The sequence below is a fragment of the Eriocheir sinensis genome, chromosome 45 (assembly GCF_024679095.1).
Source record: "Eriocheir sinensis breed Jianghai 21 chromosome 45, ASM2467909v1, whole genome shotgun sequence".
Classification (NCBI taxonomy): Eukaryota; Metazoa; Arthropoda; class Malacostraca; order Decapoda; family Varunidae; genus Eriocheir; species Eriocheir sinensis.
This window is the reverse complement of record NC_066553.1, coordinates 3,563,494-3,581,682: the sequence shown is the minus strand read 5'-3', so window position 1 is coordinate 3,581,682 and position 18,189 is coordinate 3,563,494. Positions and strand designations below refer to the sequence as shown.

Below are 18,189 nucleotides of genomic sequence, written 5' to 3'. Positions count from 1 at the left end.
TCTGAGCTCCATATTTCAATAACTACCATACCCCACAGTAACACATCGCTCCATACAACACCACCACACACAGCCAAGCGACATCACCCCACCTTGTTCCCCATTACAATATCACACTAGACACCCCATTTCTCACCCTACTTCACCCCCAATGTCTCTTTTTTTTACAGCAAAGGGGACAGCACAAGGGCACACAAAAAAGGAAACAACAATAAAAAAAAAGCCCGCTACTCGCTGCTCCTGTAAAGAATCCGAGGAGGTGGCCGAAAGAGCAGTCAGTTCCACCTTCTACACTTTCAGACATCATATTACCCCACACCCAACTCCACCCCACTACCATGCCCAACTCCCCTATATACACCTCACTCCATAAAACCCCCCACAGTATTCCGCCCACACCTTTCATTGCCTCGCACCACTCCAATCCACACTACACAAATCCACCTTCACCTCACGCACTCCATCTCACCCACACATTACCCACCTGCCCTTTCACCCCACTTCCACGTAGTCCATATTCACTCCACCCCATTATACAAGCCCGCCTCCATCACCTACTTACTAAATTTTACACCTCAGTGGTTTGTTTTGCCGGCATCGCATCCCTCCCACATACCACCTCGCACATCCCCACTCCACCCTACAACACCCTAAACAAGCCAAACTTTCTGAACCTAAACTCTTTGCTACACACACCTTCACTACATCCAATCCAGTCCACCAAAAGCTACCTTCCGCACTGCTCACCTAGCTTTCACCCTTACACACCTCTCCTAAGCTTCCCCCATCTCCCTCTGTTCCATCTTCACCCTAAGCAGTCCATCCAACAGTCACCCTAGCCCAACCCAGCCAGGCTTCACCCTAACACGCCTCTCCTAAATTTCCCCTATCTCCCTGTTTCCCCTGTCATTCCCCTCATCCTATTCCCCCCTAAGCAGTCCACCTCAGTAACCCTATCCTAACCCACCCAACTTTCACCCGAGCACACCTCTCCTATAATTCTGACACCTCCTCTTGTCCCATCTTCCCCGGCCTCAATCCTACCCCGACCCCAAACAGCCCATCCTACGGCCCAGTTCTCCTCATCTGACCCTCTTTCGCCTCCTCTACGGCCCCTCTATCCTACACCTCCTCTGAAAAATTCAATTAGGTGATTATGTAAGACGTGAGTGAAATTTTAAGAGAGAAACTCATAAATATATTATTGCGAACGTAATGGCGATAAGTGCGTTGCGTGGCCGCCGTACTGCGTCTCCTATCGCATTGCTTCACCCTTTATTTTAGTACCGTCCACATATATACGAAAGTCAAAGAACGTAAACTCTGGAGGGGAGACCGGTGTGGGAACTCTTCTACGCGTGACAATGACGATAAGAAAATAAGATAACTAAAGCGATCGAAAAAAGAACCGTGGAAAAACTATGTATAAGATAAAAAAAAAAAGTTATCAAAAACACATCATGAAGAAAAGAGGTAGAGAAAACGGAAGGAGAGAAGGGAGTTGAAGTAAACAGTAAGAAACAAGAACCCTGAGTGGCTCTATATGCTGAATAATTATAAAAAAGATGAATGATAAAAAAAAGAACTGATGCCTTTTATTCTCAAAGTAACGTGTTCTTTGCCTTTCTCGGAGCGGCCAAAATAACATAGAAAAGGAAGAACAGAGACCATGGACGAAAAGACGAGGCAGGAACTCTACAACGCAAAACACTGGCAACGAAACTGAACACGAGGAAAGAGGAATGATAATAAGCGATACTTCTTCCCGTCTGACGTAATACCGCTCCACCTTCACACACCCCACCCTTCACCCCCACGCGTATACGACTTCCCGTCCCCCTCCATCTTCACCCCACTCCACCCTCCCCATACCACCTTCACCCAACTCCACCCTTCTCCTCCACCTACACCCCACTCCACCCTCTCCCAACCACCTTCACCCTACTCGTCCTTACCCACTCCATCCTCCCCATACTATCTTCACCCTACTCCACCCCACCCTCACTCCACTACACCCTCCACACTCCACCTCACGTTATGAAGATGAATAAGACGAACGATGATGAACACTACTCCTTCCCTTACATCCACAAGCCATAATGAGTCCGGGGATAGCAAGCGTAGGCGACTGATAGAAAAAAAAAAAAGAGTGCACGGAGAAATAGCCCAAGAAGTTGACGGGAACCGGCAGACATGGAAAAGCCATTCTTGAAGTGAAAGAGACATAGAAGGGAAGGACAAAGTAGCCCAAAGCAAGAACAAGAGAGGCGTGAAGGAAGGAACAAAGCAGGTCATAAGAGAGAAAGGCGAGAGAGGAGATGAAAGCTGGAGGTGGCGTGTGTGAGAGTGCCCGGCCGGACGTAGCCAGCCAGCCAGCCACCCAGCCAGCCAGCTAGCCTCGGCCTTAAAGGTGGAGGCGCTACAGCCACCTTGACTTGATTAAAACTCTCCTTCATACCTTACCGAGGCAAATCGTGCTGCGTGTGACCGTCCGCCATAAGCGCCCACTTATTGTTACGGTATTGGAGGAGCCACGCGAGGAACCTGCAAATAAGAATAGATCATATAAACTTAAGCGTATTCAAAACATATTATAAAGATCACTCGGCATATAAGAACTTCACATTTTACGTTCACCATAGTAGTTAACCCGTCCGCTGCGATTGGCACGGATTTGGCTTTCACTGGTAGCCTGGTAACATATATTCCCAGGTCTTTCTCTCCCTCTGTGGTGGATAGTGGAGTGTTTCCCATGTGGTATTGGTGTGCTGGATATCCCCTCCCATGACACAGGGCTGTATTTTTCTTCATTGAATAGTATCAGCCACTTTTTGTTCCGTTCCTGTAGCTTGGTGATGTCTTCTTGTAGGAAATCCGCAGTCAAGGGGTGAACATTTTCCCATCCAAGCGTCCCCACCCACCCCCGGCCGTGCCTTGATGTAACCACAGCATCCACGTATCACGGTAAGAGGGCAGGAAACCTATTAAAGTTGGTGCAAATATCGCAGCCAACTTCGGCGGGACGGAGGCAAAGCTGTGAGCCCGGCGGTGTTAGCGGCGATTACGTCCCCTGGCGAGGCCCGCGCGTGGGGGATCTCCTCACCTATAATCTACGGTAATCCCCACATCCACTAACAGGGTCCATCCAGTAGCCCCGCACGTATACGGGTCCTTAGAACACGAATAATAGTAACGTTATCATCTCCGTGTACCGTGTAGGGTCCACCTGTGACGCGCATCCAAGGTCGGTATTCTCAGACGCTTCCATCTCTCACATCGAACTTTTTCCCAAGACCGAAAAGAAGTTGGAAAGTTTCGTTTAGTCGGCGCAACATTTGTGGGCATATACCGGGTCGAAGAGAAATTCAGTCGGGTTTAAATAAGTGTTTCTATAGCTTCATGGTACAGAGGAAGGTTCAAATTACCACTAGGGTCATAAAACTACCCTTGGAAATGCCTCAAACGCCTACGAAACCCTTGTAAAATCTGTGTGCTTGGACACCGAAATGTTTAAAAATATGGCCCGCAGACTTTTCAACCTATAATTCACGCTGCCCATGTCACCTTCACTAATATCCTTCTTACACTGAACAATACCTCACCTTACAAACCCTGCAAACACATTCCTCATACCTACACTCATACATCTCGTCACATATTTCTGAGATCAATATTTTTATGTTGGAGAGATTTCGGGTGGATGGATGTGAGTCTATCTATATTCATACTTCTCTTGTCACATATTTCTGAGATCAATATTTTGTTGTTGGAGAGATCTCGGGTGGATGGATGCGAGTCTATGTGCAATCTAGCAATCTAAGGAACTATATAAGTGTTCATGACTGGTGTTTGACTCACAGATTGACTTACACATAGGAATAACAGGTGATATTTCAAAGCTTAGCGCAACGACTTCCTTACACACCATATATTCCTAATAGCACGAAGCAATTATTTCGATAGCATAAGATATCAGAAAGTATATGCGAGCAGCGAGTAGCGGGCTTTTTTTATTATTGTTTCCTTTTTTTGTGCCCTTGAGCTGTCTCCTTTGTTGTAAAAAAAGAAGAAAAAAAATGTAAGAAACTGAATGATCCAAAAGGCGGTGGAGGTGTGAAGCATAACGGTACTCTTGCTTCTTCCTCTACCCCGTGCCCTCCATGCTATACTGGAAGGCCTTTTTGCTGCTCCTTACCATGAACAGACCCACTATTCAGGAAAAGAGTAAATCGTCACCCTCATAAAATAATCGCCAAAGTCATTTTTCAGCGATTTCCAGGTTTTTGTTTACATCAGTTTTTCATCATGTAACGCCCATTTTTGTCTTCAGGGTTTATTCAGGGTTTGAGTGGTCTAGAATTAGCCTTTTCATTCCTGCCTAAATCTTAAGCCAAATGAGATGATGACAGTTCTTTTCTGATTTCCTGTAAAGTAGAAAATAATGACTGAGGCGGTTTCTTTACGAAGGTGACGATAAATAATTCCCAAGACGAGACAAAAAACAAGTGAATGTTACTTTTCTTAGCGGTGTATTTCGTCTGCTTGTTGTTGAGATTACTGTAAACCGGATACTTAGTAGTTTATAGAGAGAGGAAGGACTGAGCTGAGACCGAGACCGAGACCGAGAGCGAGAGAGAGAGAGAGAGAGAGAGAGAGAGAGAGAGAGAGAGAGAGAGAGAGAGAGAGAGAGAGAGAGAGAGAGAGAGAGAGAGAGAGAGAGAGAGAGAGAGAGAGAGAGAGAGCGTATCCCTTGAGCTTTAGGGTTAAAAGAGAAAGGGGAACGATCGGGAGAATGGGAAGGGGGGCTGGGTTGTTGAGAGAGAGAGGAACCCACCGGAATGAAATTAGAGCGAGCGAAGGAAGAAGGGAAGGAGGGAGAAGAAGATAAAGAGAAAGACGAAGATATGGAAGAAAATACGAGGAAAAGTCGAGCGTCAGGAAGTGGAAGAACCATAAGCTGCTCTGGGCTATACGTTAAATAATTAAAAAGAGACACACACACACACACACACACACACACACACACACACACACACACACACACAAACACACCAGGATAAGAAAAAAACGTAAATGAGAGAGAGAGAGAGAGAGAGAGAGAGAGAGAGAGAGAGAGAGAGAGAGAGAGAGAGAGAGAGAGAGAGAGAGAGAGAGAGAGAGAGAGAGAGAGAGAGAGAGAGAGAGAGAAACAAAGACGTAAGGAAGAAAAACAAGAGAACTAGGTAAAGCTTGAGAGAGATGAACCTTGAAAAAGAAAACACTAGGATCAATAATAATTACCATAAACACACATGAAGAAGAGAAGAGAAGAGGTGGAGGAAACGGGAGGAGGGAAGCAAGGATTAGAAGCAAGACGATGATGGTAGAGAGGAAACGTAGAAGGTAAAGAACACGATGCAGGAACACTGAGCGGCTCTATACCCTGAATAATTATAAAAAAAAGGAGACTTCAAGAAAATAAGGGATGAAGATGAAGAGGGAGGAACAACTATGACCAAGATGATGATGATGGAGAGGAATCGTAGAAGGTAAAGAAGAAGAAGCAGGAACACTGAGCGGCTCTATCAGCTGAATAGTTATAAAAAACAAAGACATCAAGAAAATAGAAGGTGAAGATGGAGGAGAAGGAAAAACTATAACCAAGATGAGGATGATGGAGAGAAAACATGTAAGGTAAGGAAGAAGAACAAAGAACCCTGAGTGGCTCCATGAGTTAAATAATTATACAAAAAAAAACAGATATCAAGAAAATAAAAAGTGAAGATAAAGGGCAAGGAAGGACAATGAGCAGGATGAGGATGATGGAGAGAAAACGTGGAAGGTAAAGAGGAAGAACCAAGATCCGTGAGTGGCTCTATGCGTCAAATAATTAAAAAAAAGCAGACATCATGAAAAGCAGGAGTGAGGAGAGAGTGAGAGAGTGTGGGAGGTGGAAGGAAGGGAAGCAGGACCATAAGCGGCTCTATACGTTGAATAATTATTAAAAAAAGAGAAGACACACATCAGGAGCAGGAGACGTTAGGGTGAAGGAGGCGGAAGACGGCTGGCTGGCTGGAGGGTGGAGTGAGTGGCTTGCTCAGAACGAGGGGACCTTAGTACGAGTATAAACTCTTGGTCTGAATAATTAATAAGCTTGGTTGAGGAAAGTAAACGGTAGTGGCGGGAGGCGGGAGGGTGGTGGCGCAGAGAGGAAGAGAAGGAGGTGGAGGAGGTTGAGGAGGACGCGGAGTGGCTGGCCTGGCAGAGGACGAAACAAGGCTACTTTGGTGAAGCTTTCTCCGTTGGTACAACTTATAGTTTTTTCGGTCTCTCTCTCTCTCTCTCTCTCTCTCTCTCTCTCTCTCTCTCACTCTCTCACTCTCTCACTCTCCCACTCTCCCTCACATACACCACTCCAACACCACTCCATGGGCAGGTCGGTAAGGCATTCGAACGCCACCTGGAAGTTCGCGCCTCTTTCAGACCAAAAACTTTTTCGCTGACGGAGGCGGTTAGTGTCCCCCCCACAGGCAAGGGGATGGGTCGGTGATGCGTGAGGTCCCGGCCGTACCCAAGGATCCGTCTAAAGAGCTCAGACAAGCGCTTTCTTGGAGGGTACTAACTGGCAATCACAAGTCCGGCACGTGATCAGACCATGGATGAATGACACACACACACACACACACACACACACACACACACACACACACACACACACACACACACACACACACACACTGCTGATAATGTTACAAGCAGACACACAAACACCGCACAGCCCCTGAGTGAGCTTCAAGGCAACGTTGCTAGATTGTCTTACTCAGCTTCTTATATTTACCGACTTCCGACCCAAAAACTGTCTCGTGGACCCCAATAAGGAGATTCACCTATACTTATCTTCAAAATAGTTCATTCCTGATGTTTCTTGGCAATAGTTAGGCGTCAGAAACCGGTAAATACTATGCTCTGAGTACGACAATCTGGCAACGGTGCTTCGAGGAACTATAAATTGGAAAGAAATGTTGCCGATGATTGTATTCCCTGCTTTGTTGGAGTTACCGTGAAGCTGGAAACTGTAGTCTTGTGTTGTCATTATTTTTTATCATTTCAATCAATTCAATACACCACCCCAACATTCCTGAAGCGAGTTAATACGCACTGTCTAAGGAGCAATGTAGATTAATTTCCTTGCAGCTGTTAAGGAATATTTATAATCAGACTTTAAATGATAAAACAAAAGACAATTAACGCACCACGGCAACTTCAACACTTAAAAAATCTTGGAGAACTATCGCAAAACTAATAAACAGATTTTATGATGTTATTAAAAACGATCTGCGGAACACGAATTAGAGCATTGAAAATAGACAAGCCTTTAAAAGATTCTAGCTGTGACTTTTGACAGACAGATAAATAGATAGATAGATAGATAGATAGATAGATAGATAGATACAACTGGATAAATAGATAGATGGATAGAAAGATATATATAGTTAGGGCAGAAAAGGAAGAGAGGGAGAAGAGAGGCAGGGAGGAAGGGGAAAGACGGAGAGAAGAGAGGGGCGGAGGAGGATGAAAGGGTAATGGGAGTGGGAAGGGGGAAGAGGGGAGAAGACAAGGGGGAGGGAGAAGAATAAAGGGGGGTATAGGGTGGGGGGCTTCTGAGACACTCTTCGGGAACTCAATACCACATCGACGAGACTCGGCTCCGGGAAAATCCGCCAGCGTGCCACGAAGCCTCAGCCCAGATAGGAAAAAATCACCTCCCCGACGGCCGTGACACTCCACCAATAAGTTTCATTTCCGCGAGGCTCCGGGTGCAGCCAAGTGGTTCTTTCGCGCGCCGACGGGAGGGAAATAGAGGTGAGGCGGGGAGGACGGAAGGGTGCCGGCAGGAGAGGCGGCGGGCGCGTGGGGAGAATTTTCGGCGCCACTTGAGATCAGGAAGCGGGGCAGCGGGGCGCGAATCGACCTGCCCCGCCGAGGAAGGGAGCGCGTCTCCCGGCCGAAGAAAGAAGTGAAAAAGGTTGCTTAAAGAAAGGTGGTGAAAGTGAGCGCGTGGTGGGGAGGGGAGGGGGGGGGGAGGGTTAGTGTGTGTGTGTGTGTGTGTATGTGTGTGTGTGTGTGTGTGAGTGTTCAGAATAAACATAAATTATATATAGATGTTCAGAGTATCAGTTTCATGCAAATTATCCCGCTGTGATGATAACATTACATTACTACAGAATCATTAACCAAAAGAACTTTATAATAACATCATTGACTAAATAATATGCAGTTGTTCATGGCGTGGTAAACAGCCTCACTTAAGGACGTGACTCTATCCTCACAACCGGCGGGACACGAAGGAAAATGTAACAGTCCTCCAGCAAGAACATAAATTACGGCACCACTATGAATAAAATTTCGTGGGCTGGGACCGTCCAAGAGATCCATCAAGAAAGCCTATTGGCGCTATAAACAAAAAAAGAACAGTAGCAACAACAAAATAATAGAACCAGCTGTAGTTTTTTTTTTTTTTTACAGCAGAGGAGTCCGTTCAAGGGCATAAAAAAAGGTAACAAATGTGAAAAAAAGCCCGCTACTCACCGCTCCTATAAAGAGTTAGAGGAGTGGCCGAAACATAGGTCAATTTCGGGAGGGGAGGTGTCCTGATACCCAGCAACAACATCAATAATCTGAACAGCAGCATCAGCAACAGATTTTCTCCTTTTATCTTTCCCTTTCCTTCCTCTTCTACTTTCCCGTTCCTTTTTCTCTCTTCCTTCCTCCACTTCCTTCCACTTTCTCTGTTACATTCTTTCTCAACGTTTCTTACCTCACGTTTTTCCATTCTCTCATCTCTCATCTCTCATCTCTCTCTCTCTCTCTCTCTCTCTCTCTCTCTCTCTCTCTCTCTCTCTCTCTCTCTCAACTTTCTTGCTTCTTCCTCTTTCCCTCGTCCAGTAATAGCAGCAGCAACGAACTAATGACAGAAGTAGCACTAACCTAACACAACAGCAATACCAACACCACCAACAGCAACACCAACAGCAGGTACAGCGGCCGCAACACAACAGTTTTCCAGCATCAGCGCCCCGAGTGACCTAATCCACCGTGTTTTCTTTGTCGCACTCCATCGGGCGTATCTTATCCCATTTTCTCTCAACTGGCGGTGAAGTGCGTTTCCGGGCGACTTCCCTCATCACCCCCCCCCCTCCCCCCCCGCCCACTTCCACTACCACCGTCTACCTACCCCCCGCCCAGCACCACTGCCACCGCCACAGCCTCACCAAACACCCGTCTTCCCTTTCATTCCCTTCCTTTTCCGCCCCTTCCCTACCTTTCCCTCCCTCTCCCGTTCCCTTCCTTTTTCTTTTTCTTTCCTGCCTTCCCTTTCCCTCCTCTGATGCCTCCAACAAGGACTAGACGAAAAATATATGTAGCTATCTTAAGGTATAGTTATAGTAGTATTAGTAAGAGTTGTAGTAGTAGCAGTATTTGTTGTACTTGTAGTAGTAGTAGTAGTGGGAGTAGTAGTAGTAGTAGTAGTAGTAGTAGGAAGAGAAGAAGGAGTAGAAGGAAAAGGGGGAAGAGGAGAAGGAGGAATGTTAGTGCAGTGTTAAAAGTAGAAAAAGGTTTACGAATATGACAAAAAAAAATTAAATGCAACACAGATAACGTAGATAGAAAGAACACGAAGAGAGATGAAGCAAAACAGAAAAAAAAAATAACTACGCCATTGAAAACGATGACAAAGAAGAAAAAATGTAAAAAAAAAAGAAAAAACTACCAAATAAAGCAAAGAATGAAAGAAAAGGAGAAAGAGGAAAGAGAAGGAACCAAGACAACGAAGCTAACCAACAGACAATAAGGAAGAAAATGAAAGGACAAAGAACGACACGGAGAATAAAAAAAAAGAAAACGAAGACAGCGAAAGAGATTTATGAGAGAAAAGACAGAACATTTAGGAGAAAACGAGAATAATGAAGAAATGAAGATAAGAAGGTAAAGAAAAGGAAGAAAATGTCGAGAGAGAGAGAGAGAGAGAGAGAGAGAGAGAGAGAGAGAGAGAGAGAGAGAGAGAGAGAGAGAGAGAGAGAGAGAGAGAGAGAGAGAGTATATATAATCATGACTCTCCTATTAACCTCATGATGCTTATTTTCCCATTAATAAAGAAAAAATAAGCTGCCAAAGAAAGCAAAAAAAATGACAAGATCATGACAAGAAGTAGAATACGAGGAAAAGAAAATTAAAGGGAGAATTACACACAATCAGCGACAACATCCTCAACGCCCCTCAACAGCCTCGGCCTCACGCAACACGCACGCAGGCAGCAGGTCGCCTCCTCGTGCAGGGTCTCGCAGGTACATTATCCTCTTTAGAGTTCAGCTTTTAATCTAATTCTCGCATTCTATTAAATTCAAGCGCGGTCTTAACTTTTCTATTTAGTTGAGCCTTTGTTGTGCTTTTCCTTGCTGACGACGCAAGGAATAAATTTTTTTTTTCTTAATTCTTTTGTAGTTTTCTTTCCCTTTAAAGTCGCAGAAGGCACGACCGCCTCACAGCCTTGACCCGCGCCTGCCCGGGAGGTGGTCTTGGCTGCCTTGCCTCTAAGGACGTCAACAACATTCATAAGAATAGTAAAATATTATCGGATTTCTTTTCGTATTTATATTACAAGGTTAGGTTAACCAGTTTATAATCAAATGTTAGATATTTCACGGAACGGATGATTTGTAAACTAAGGACAGACATCTCCCACAGATGATTTCTAAACTTGCAAGCCGAGCACCACAAAGAAGAGGCTGCTGGACATTCAAACCCAGCAAGCCTGTAAAGTTGTGAGGCGTTCTTCTCTCTTAAACCAAGACGCTTATTTAGCATATTCATACCAGCAGCACCCTGGGCACTACTAGCTTTTCGCCCAAGCCTGTGTTGTCTCCGGTGATTTCATACATTATAAACATTATGACTTTTTTTTGCTACTTTGGCTCTTGCTGCCTTCTGTGCTACATCTGTCCGAAACTACGGCCAACAGTTGAGTTTGTGGTGATGTTTACCCACGCGATAACAGGTTAAGAAGCTGATCTTAAGGAAGACCTGCCGGCAGCTGATCATTCGGCAAGTTCCTAAAACGGTGCACCAAAAGGCAACCACGAAGGACAAGAGAGACGACACTAACGCACAGGATATATATATATATATATATATATATATATATATATATATATATATATATATATATATATATATATATATATATATATATATATATATATAAAACAAAGGCTGGGGGGGGGGGGGGCGTGAGGTTTTGTTAGAAATACATTGGGGGCATCATGTGAAAAAGTTTGGGAACCACTGCTCCAGGTGATTACGGCGCCTCGCCCGCGGGACCACTGTCCTATCACCGTCCACTTCTGCCCATCCACTAACCTGCCCCGCGGAGCCACGGCCCTTTCCAATACCCCCGCCATCCCTTACCCACGCGGCGTGTTAACCCGCCATCACGCCCCTCCTGGCTCCTTCTGCCCCCGCCTGGCTGGCCGGCCGCCCTCGCCGCGGCTCCTCCATCAGGACGTGTGGCCGTGACTGGCCGAGGGAAACACGTTGGTAGCCACACCAACTACAGGATTAAATTAATCTTACATCGTGACCTGAGTCAGTCTCTCTCTCTCTCTCTCTCTCTCATTTATTGTAGTTCTTATGTATTTTCTTCCAATCCATTTTTTCTTCCCCCGCATACTTTTCTTTCTCCCTTACTTCGTCCATTTATTTTTTTTCCCTTCATATTCCCGTCGTTAGTTGCTTTCCCGTAATTAATTTTTCTTCATCCCTTCTTCTCTTAATTTATCACTTTGTAATCGCTTTTCTATTTTCCGTCTCCCTTCTTTGCCTCCTTCCTTCTTCGTTTCCTTCCCTTCTATTTTCCTCTTTTTTGCAATGTTCTTCCATCCCCGGACCGTTAACTTTGATACAGAATGGTTTTGTTGTTGATGTTGTTTATGTTGTTGTTGTTGTTGTTGTTGTTGTTGTTGTTGTTGTTGTTGTTGTTGTTATTCTCCTAATGTTGATGTTATTACTCCCCTTATTATTTTTTTCGAAGGTGGCGTGATGTTGGTGCTAATGTTTCCGTAATGTTTGTTTGCTCGTTGTTGTTGTTGTTGTTGTTGTTGTTGTTGTTGTTGTTGTTGTTGTTGTTGTTGCTGCTATTGTTGTTGTTGTTGTTGTTGCTGCTTCTGCTGCTGTTGTTGTTGTTGACACTGAGAGCATCAATTAAGACTACTACCTTGTTTTGTAACGGTGTAATTGTGTTTACTGTTTGCTGCTGGTGTTGATGTTGTTGATAGCAGTGATGTAATGCCGTTGTTACTGCTTTATAGTGAATAATTACTACTACTACTACTACTACTACTACTTATATTACTACTAACACTACTGCTACCGCTACTACACAACTAAACTACTACACACACACACACACACACACACACACACACACACACACACACACACACACACACACACACACACACATTTCTGTTACGATAACCCAAACACCAAAAAAAACAATGACGATGACTACAGCAAAATATAAAATTTCCCCAACTACCTTAAATTAAACGATACAACAATTACAGTACACCAAAAAAATTACATTCAAATACTTATAGACATGTTACTGCGCTTCCTCTTTCCCCTTAAGAATAAATTCCCCGCCTTCATAACTTCCTCTATTTTACGTCACCTTCATCTCGTAACATTTTTTGCGTCACAACTTATCACACGCGTCCCAACACACACTACACCCAGTCCCATGCCTTCCCTGACCCTTTCCTTGACAGCTACAGCCTTACTCTCACTAGCAACCCCAAGCTCTCTACACAACACACTCGCTCCCCTCACACTGAACCTCTTCCTCTCACTCCTCTAGCCCTTCCCTCATCCTTGTCCTCATTAGTAACACTCAGATACGTCGACAAAATACTTAAGTTCCCCTCGCGTCCCCTCTCTCACTTCCAGCTCCTCTCTTCTCACCCCCTTCCCTTCGTAAACACCTGTTCATCCTTCTCTTCTAACTCACTTTCTCCCCCTCCTCACTTCCCTTTTTGCCCCTTTCACCTCAACCTCCTTAACCAGTCCCTTGCCACCTCCCTCCACCCCCCCACACACACCCAGCCCACATGCTTGCAAATCTTAGCGTCCCTCAGTTCGAAACCCTTCCAAGGATTAATATTTCCACTGGCAGCCACCCAGATGCATAAATTAGTTTGACACCGGAGGGTTTTTCTTTCTCCTCTTCTTTAACAACTTTCGCATTGTAAGTCAGGCCGTAGGATTAAACTTTTTTAATTTGAGCCATTCTATATTTCCCACGGTGGAGCGGGAGGAGGAGGAGGAGGAGGAGGAGGAGGAGGAAAAGAAAGAAATCGTGTGGGTGGAGGGGATTGTAAGTGGAGGAGACTGGAAAGTAAGGAAGAGGAAAAGAACGTTTTAGGAGGAAAAAAATTAACAGAAAGAAATAATGGAGGAGGAAATGTTAATGAAGATGACAGTAGAGGAGGAGGAAGAGGTTGAAGGTGAAAAAAGGATGAAGGATAAAGATGAGGATGTTGAAAAGAAAGCAATTGAGGAAGCAGGAACAGAAAAAAAGAGGATAATGAGGACGAGGGTGAGGACGAGAAAGACGAGGACGGAAAAAAGTAGAAAACGAGGGAAGAAGGATGAAAAAAATATGACAGACGACGAGCAACGAACACGAGGACTAGAGTGCAAAGGAAAAAAAGGAATCTAAAAAAAAAGGATGAGGAGATGAAACTGCAATACAAGGAAGAGATGATGTTGTAGCAAATAAAAAAGTAACTGATTATAAAGAGTATGACAAAGAGGAGGACGAACGAGAACTATAACTAGATTGAAAAGGAAAAAAAGGAATATAAAAAAAAGGATGAGGACGTGAAACTGCAATACAAGACAGAGAGGAAGTTGTGGCAAATAAAAAAAGTAACTGATTATAAAGAGTATGACAAAGAGGAGGACGAACGAAAACTATAACTAGATTGAAAAGGAAAAAAAGGGGGAATCTAGTAAAGGATGAAGAGTAGGAAAGCTGATACGCAAAAAGTACAAAATGTCGTGGCGATTTATTTATTTATTTTTTTTTTTTTTTTTACAGCAGAGGAGTCAGTTCAAGGGCATAAAAAAGGTAACAAATGTGAAAAAAAAAACCCGCTACTCACCGCTCCTATAAAGAGTTAGAGGAGTGGCCGAAAGATAGGTCAATTTCGGGAGGAGCGGAAATGAAAACTGACGAACGAGGACTAGAACAAGAGTGAAAAAGTAAATAAAAGGAATCTAGAAAAAGGATGAAGAGGAGGAAGAGGAGAAAGAGGAAGAGTCGCTGCAATACACACGAAGCAGAAGCAAGAGAAGATGGCGCCACTATAAACACTTCCCTGCGCCATGAAGGGCTGGGGCCGACTACCATCTAGGCCCGTAAAGAAAAGCCTACCGGGGCTATAGGTGTACACGTAAAAAGAAAAAGATGTAATGACAAATAAAAACCTAAAAAAAAGGAAAGCAGCATAAAACGAGCAAAAATATATATAAAAAAATAAAAATCTTCACTCGCTGGTGCATGTCAGGGATAAAAAAGTTTCGCGAGGTCAGCTTTATGTGCGGCCTGGTATTAACGTTGTATGTATCTGTTTGCGTTTTTGGAATAATTTGGCAGCGTCTGGTTCCTGCTCAGTTGCGTTCAAGTAAGGGTTTTTTTTTCTGTTTGCAATGTGTGAGGGGGGGGGAGGGGTATGAATGTGGGGGGGGGGATATATGTGTGTGTGTGGGGGGGGATATGTACGTGTTTGTGTGGGGATATGTACTACGTGTGTGGAGAGGGGGGGGGGGTATGTTAGTGTGAGGGGAGGAGGTTGTGTATGTGTGTGTGTGTGTGTGTGTGTGTGTGTGTGTGTGTGTGTGTGTGTGTGTGTGTGTGTGTCATGATGTACGTGTTGCGAATGGCGGCGTTCTTTACACACACACACACACACACACACACACACACACACACACACACACACACACACACACACACACACACACACACACACACACACACACACACACACACACACACATTTATACCTACAAACACACTAAAAAAAATTACAAAAAAATAAATAAAAACAGACAACACACAAAACCATGGCACAAAAGAATTAAAACAAAACAAAACAAATAAAAGAAAAGCAAATCAAAACAAAGACAACAAAGAAGAAACAAAAAAACACCACCGTCTCATCCATCAATCCATCCAACAACTTAACGCAAAAACGCATTCACGGGGAACTAATCCATTCATGTATTTATCTATTTATTTATTCAATGCAGGGAGGGAGGGCCGGGGGGCGAGAGGGCGGGTGGTAGGGTAGGGCGGAGCGGGGCTTGGCAGTGTAATCAGGCGAGAGGGGACACATTGCGCTGCCTCGCCCTGCCTCGCCTGCCTCCCCGGGCCACGCCTCTGCTCCCGCGGGTCCCAGGTGTGGCCGGGGACGTGCCTGGCAAGCCTGACTCACGCTGCAACAGGGGAGTGCAGGGCGGGGTGGCTGCATGGGGTACACCGCCGCAGACTCAGCGCCCCCACTTAGAGTGACGGGGGTGTGTGTATGTGTGTATGTGGGTTGGGGGTAGATATGTGTGTGAGGTGAGGGGATTTGTGTGTACGTGTGTGTGTGTGTGTGAGGGGGGGGGGTGTTGTGTGTGCGCTTGTGCTTGTTGGAGTGCTGCTTGTGGATTAGGATAAACAAACACGTATGCAAGACGCCGTCAACTTAAAACAGACAGAAAAGGGTGCCGAAAAAAAAGATCGATTAGTTCCAAAGTTCTAGCGACACTTCAGTCCGGAAGTATACAGTCGTAAGAAGTAGAAGTGTGCAAATCTAAAAGTATACATACAGCATCTACATACGGCGGACAGTGCACATGTCTTAGGTACAACGATGTTCGCAGAAGTATAGAAAAATATGGGAGGGAATGTAAGACGAAGTAGGGATAGTACTGGTAACGAATGGGTGTGAGAGGAGAGGCAGAGAGTGGTGGTGGTGGTGGTAGTGGTGGTGGTGGTGGTAGTGGTGGTGGTGGAGAGTGGACTTGTAGAGGAAGGGACAGGCAAACATTTAAGCACAGTGCTGGTGGTGGTGGTGGTGGAGAGTGGACTTGTAGAGGAAGGGACAGGCAAACACTTAAGCACAGTGCTGGTGGTGGTGGTGGTGGTGGTGGAGAGTGGACTTGTAGAGGAAGGGACAGGCAAACATTTACGCATAGTGGTGGTGGTGGTGAGGGGGGGGGGGGGAGGTGGTGGTGGTGGTGGTGGAGTGTTTGTCAGGAGCAAGAAGACACCACGCGGACACTCACTGGGTCAACAGCAAAAATAAGTGTTGTATACCCAAAATTAATAAGTAAAATATAAATAAATGATAAGTATAAAAATGAGTAGCAGGTAATCCTCAGACAAAAGTAATTTAAATATTTCATATAACCTAAGTGGTCCGCCTTAAACTTTGCTGAGGATATACCAGGACGAAAGAAGTTGTATACCTTTCTTCCCTGGGATAAAATAATTGCCGTCTCCCGCTGCCCCGGAAAAGTTTCCAACAATTTCTTGAAAACAATAACAAAGGACAAGAGCGAGAAAACTTAAAGCAATTATTTGTAAAGTTTTATTCATATTACTTTCCTTTGTAATAATTGTAAAACACACACACGCACACACACACACACACACGCACACACACACTGTTATGTACTGATTTCACGGCAGGTTGATGTCTGTGGTGTTAAGTTACACTAATAAAAAAATTACGGAAGGAAAGTAATGATTATTGTAAACGTTCGTAATATGAGTTAATGTTCTTTGATTCAAGTTAGCCTTAAAAAAAAAGGAGGTTCGTGTATGACCCTACACGGCTTCAAGTATGTGAGTGTTTCCTTCCTCTTCGTCCCTTACGACTGTTATTACGACCACGACGATGAGACGCAGACTGGGGTCACGGTGGGCATGTATTTTTTCATTTGCTGAGTCATACAACGTTGCAAGCACAGTACTTTAGGCGACGCCATCCTGGGGCATTTATCATGTGACCCGTAACATTGCTTTACACAGGCACGGCCCCAAAAGGCACGTGTCCCGTACTGATAAAAAGGAGAGGAAATGAAATGCCTCCGCCACCACTTCCTTTTCGGCGACATTGTGGTAAAAATCTCTTGTGGCCTCAAGTGGCTGCCGTGAAGGTGCTTGTGAGCCGGCAGGGGCGCTCAATGGGCCACACACCTGCCCTGCCGCACACCACACACACCTGCCCGGCCACCCACTACACACCTGCCCTGCTGCACACCACACACACCTGCCCTGCCACCCACCACACACCTGCCTTGCTACCCACCACACACCTGCCCTGTCATACACCCTACCCTGCCACCCACCACACACCTGCCCTGTCATACACCCTACCCTGCCACCCACCACACACCTGCCCTGTCATACACCCTACCCTGCCACCCACCACACACCTGCCTTGCTATCCACCACACACCTGCCCTGTCATACACCCTACCCTGCCACCCACCACACACCTGCCTTGCTATCCACCACACACCTGCCCTATACACACCCTGCCCTGTCACACACCCTGTCATGCCACACACCTGACCTCTCACAAACTGAGCTTTAAAAGCTTGAGGTCACGGTCTCACCACACCAAGGTCAATGTCCCTCCACTAATTGAGATTTTTGAAGGAAAAGAAAAACAAAGCCCTATATAGTGGTGTCATCCAAGACGTCACCGTACTTGGCTCTCCATTGAGGGAGAATCTGAGGCTCGCTGTTCGTGGTCCAGCCCTGCCCTCCATGCAATGTATCCACACTTGAAGATTTTGTATGTGTTACGAGTCGAGAAATTAAGTACTATAAATTATCTGAGAAAAACATTGTCGAACTCTCAGAAAACATATATCCATAGAACAGCTGCTCCAGCCTGAGCTTCCTTACCACCTTTTTCACTTGTTTGGCTCATATATATATATATATATATATATATATATATATATATATATATATATATATATATATATATATATATATATATATATATATATATATATATACACAGCTGTAGGTCAGGAGGCGGCGTGACCCTCAGTCAGAGCAAAAAAACTTTTCCTGAAAAGACG

At 45.0% G+C, this 18,189-nt stretch overlaps 1 long non-coding RNA gene across 1 annotated transcript in view; it reads right to left on the bottom strand.

Moving 5' to 3' along the window:
- Nucleotides 1-2,458: 2,458 nt before the first annotated feature.
- LOC126980888 (uncharacterized) overlaps nt 2,459-18,189 on the bottom strand; it is an 86,135-nt gene continuing 70,404 nt past the window's right edge. The window contains exon 3 of the long non-coding RNA XR_007733641.1: nt 2,459-2,544. This is a non-coding gene — a long non-coding RNA (uncharacterized LOC126980888). The remainder of the gene's footprint in view (nt 2,545-18,189) is intronic.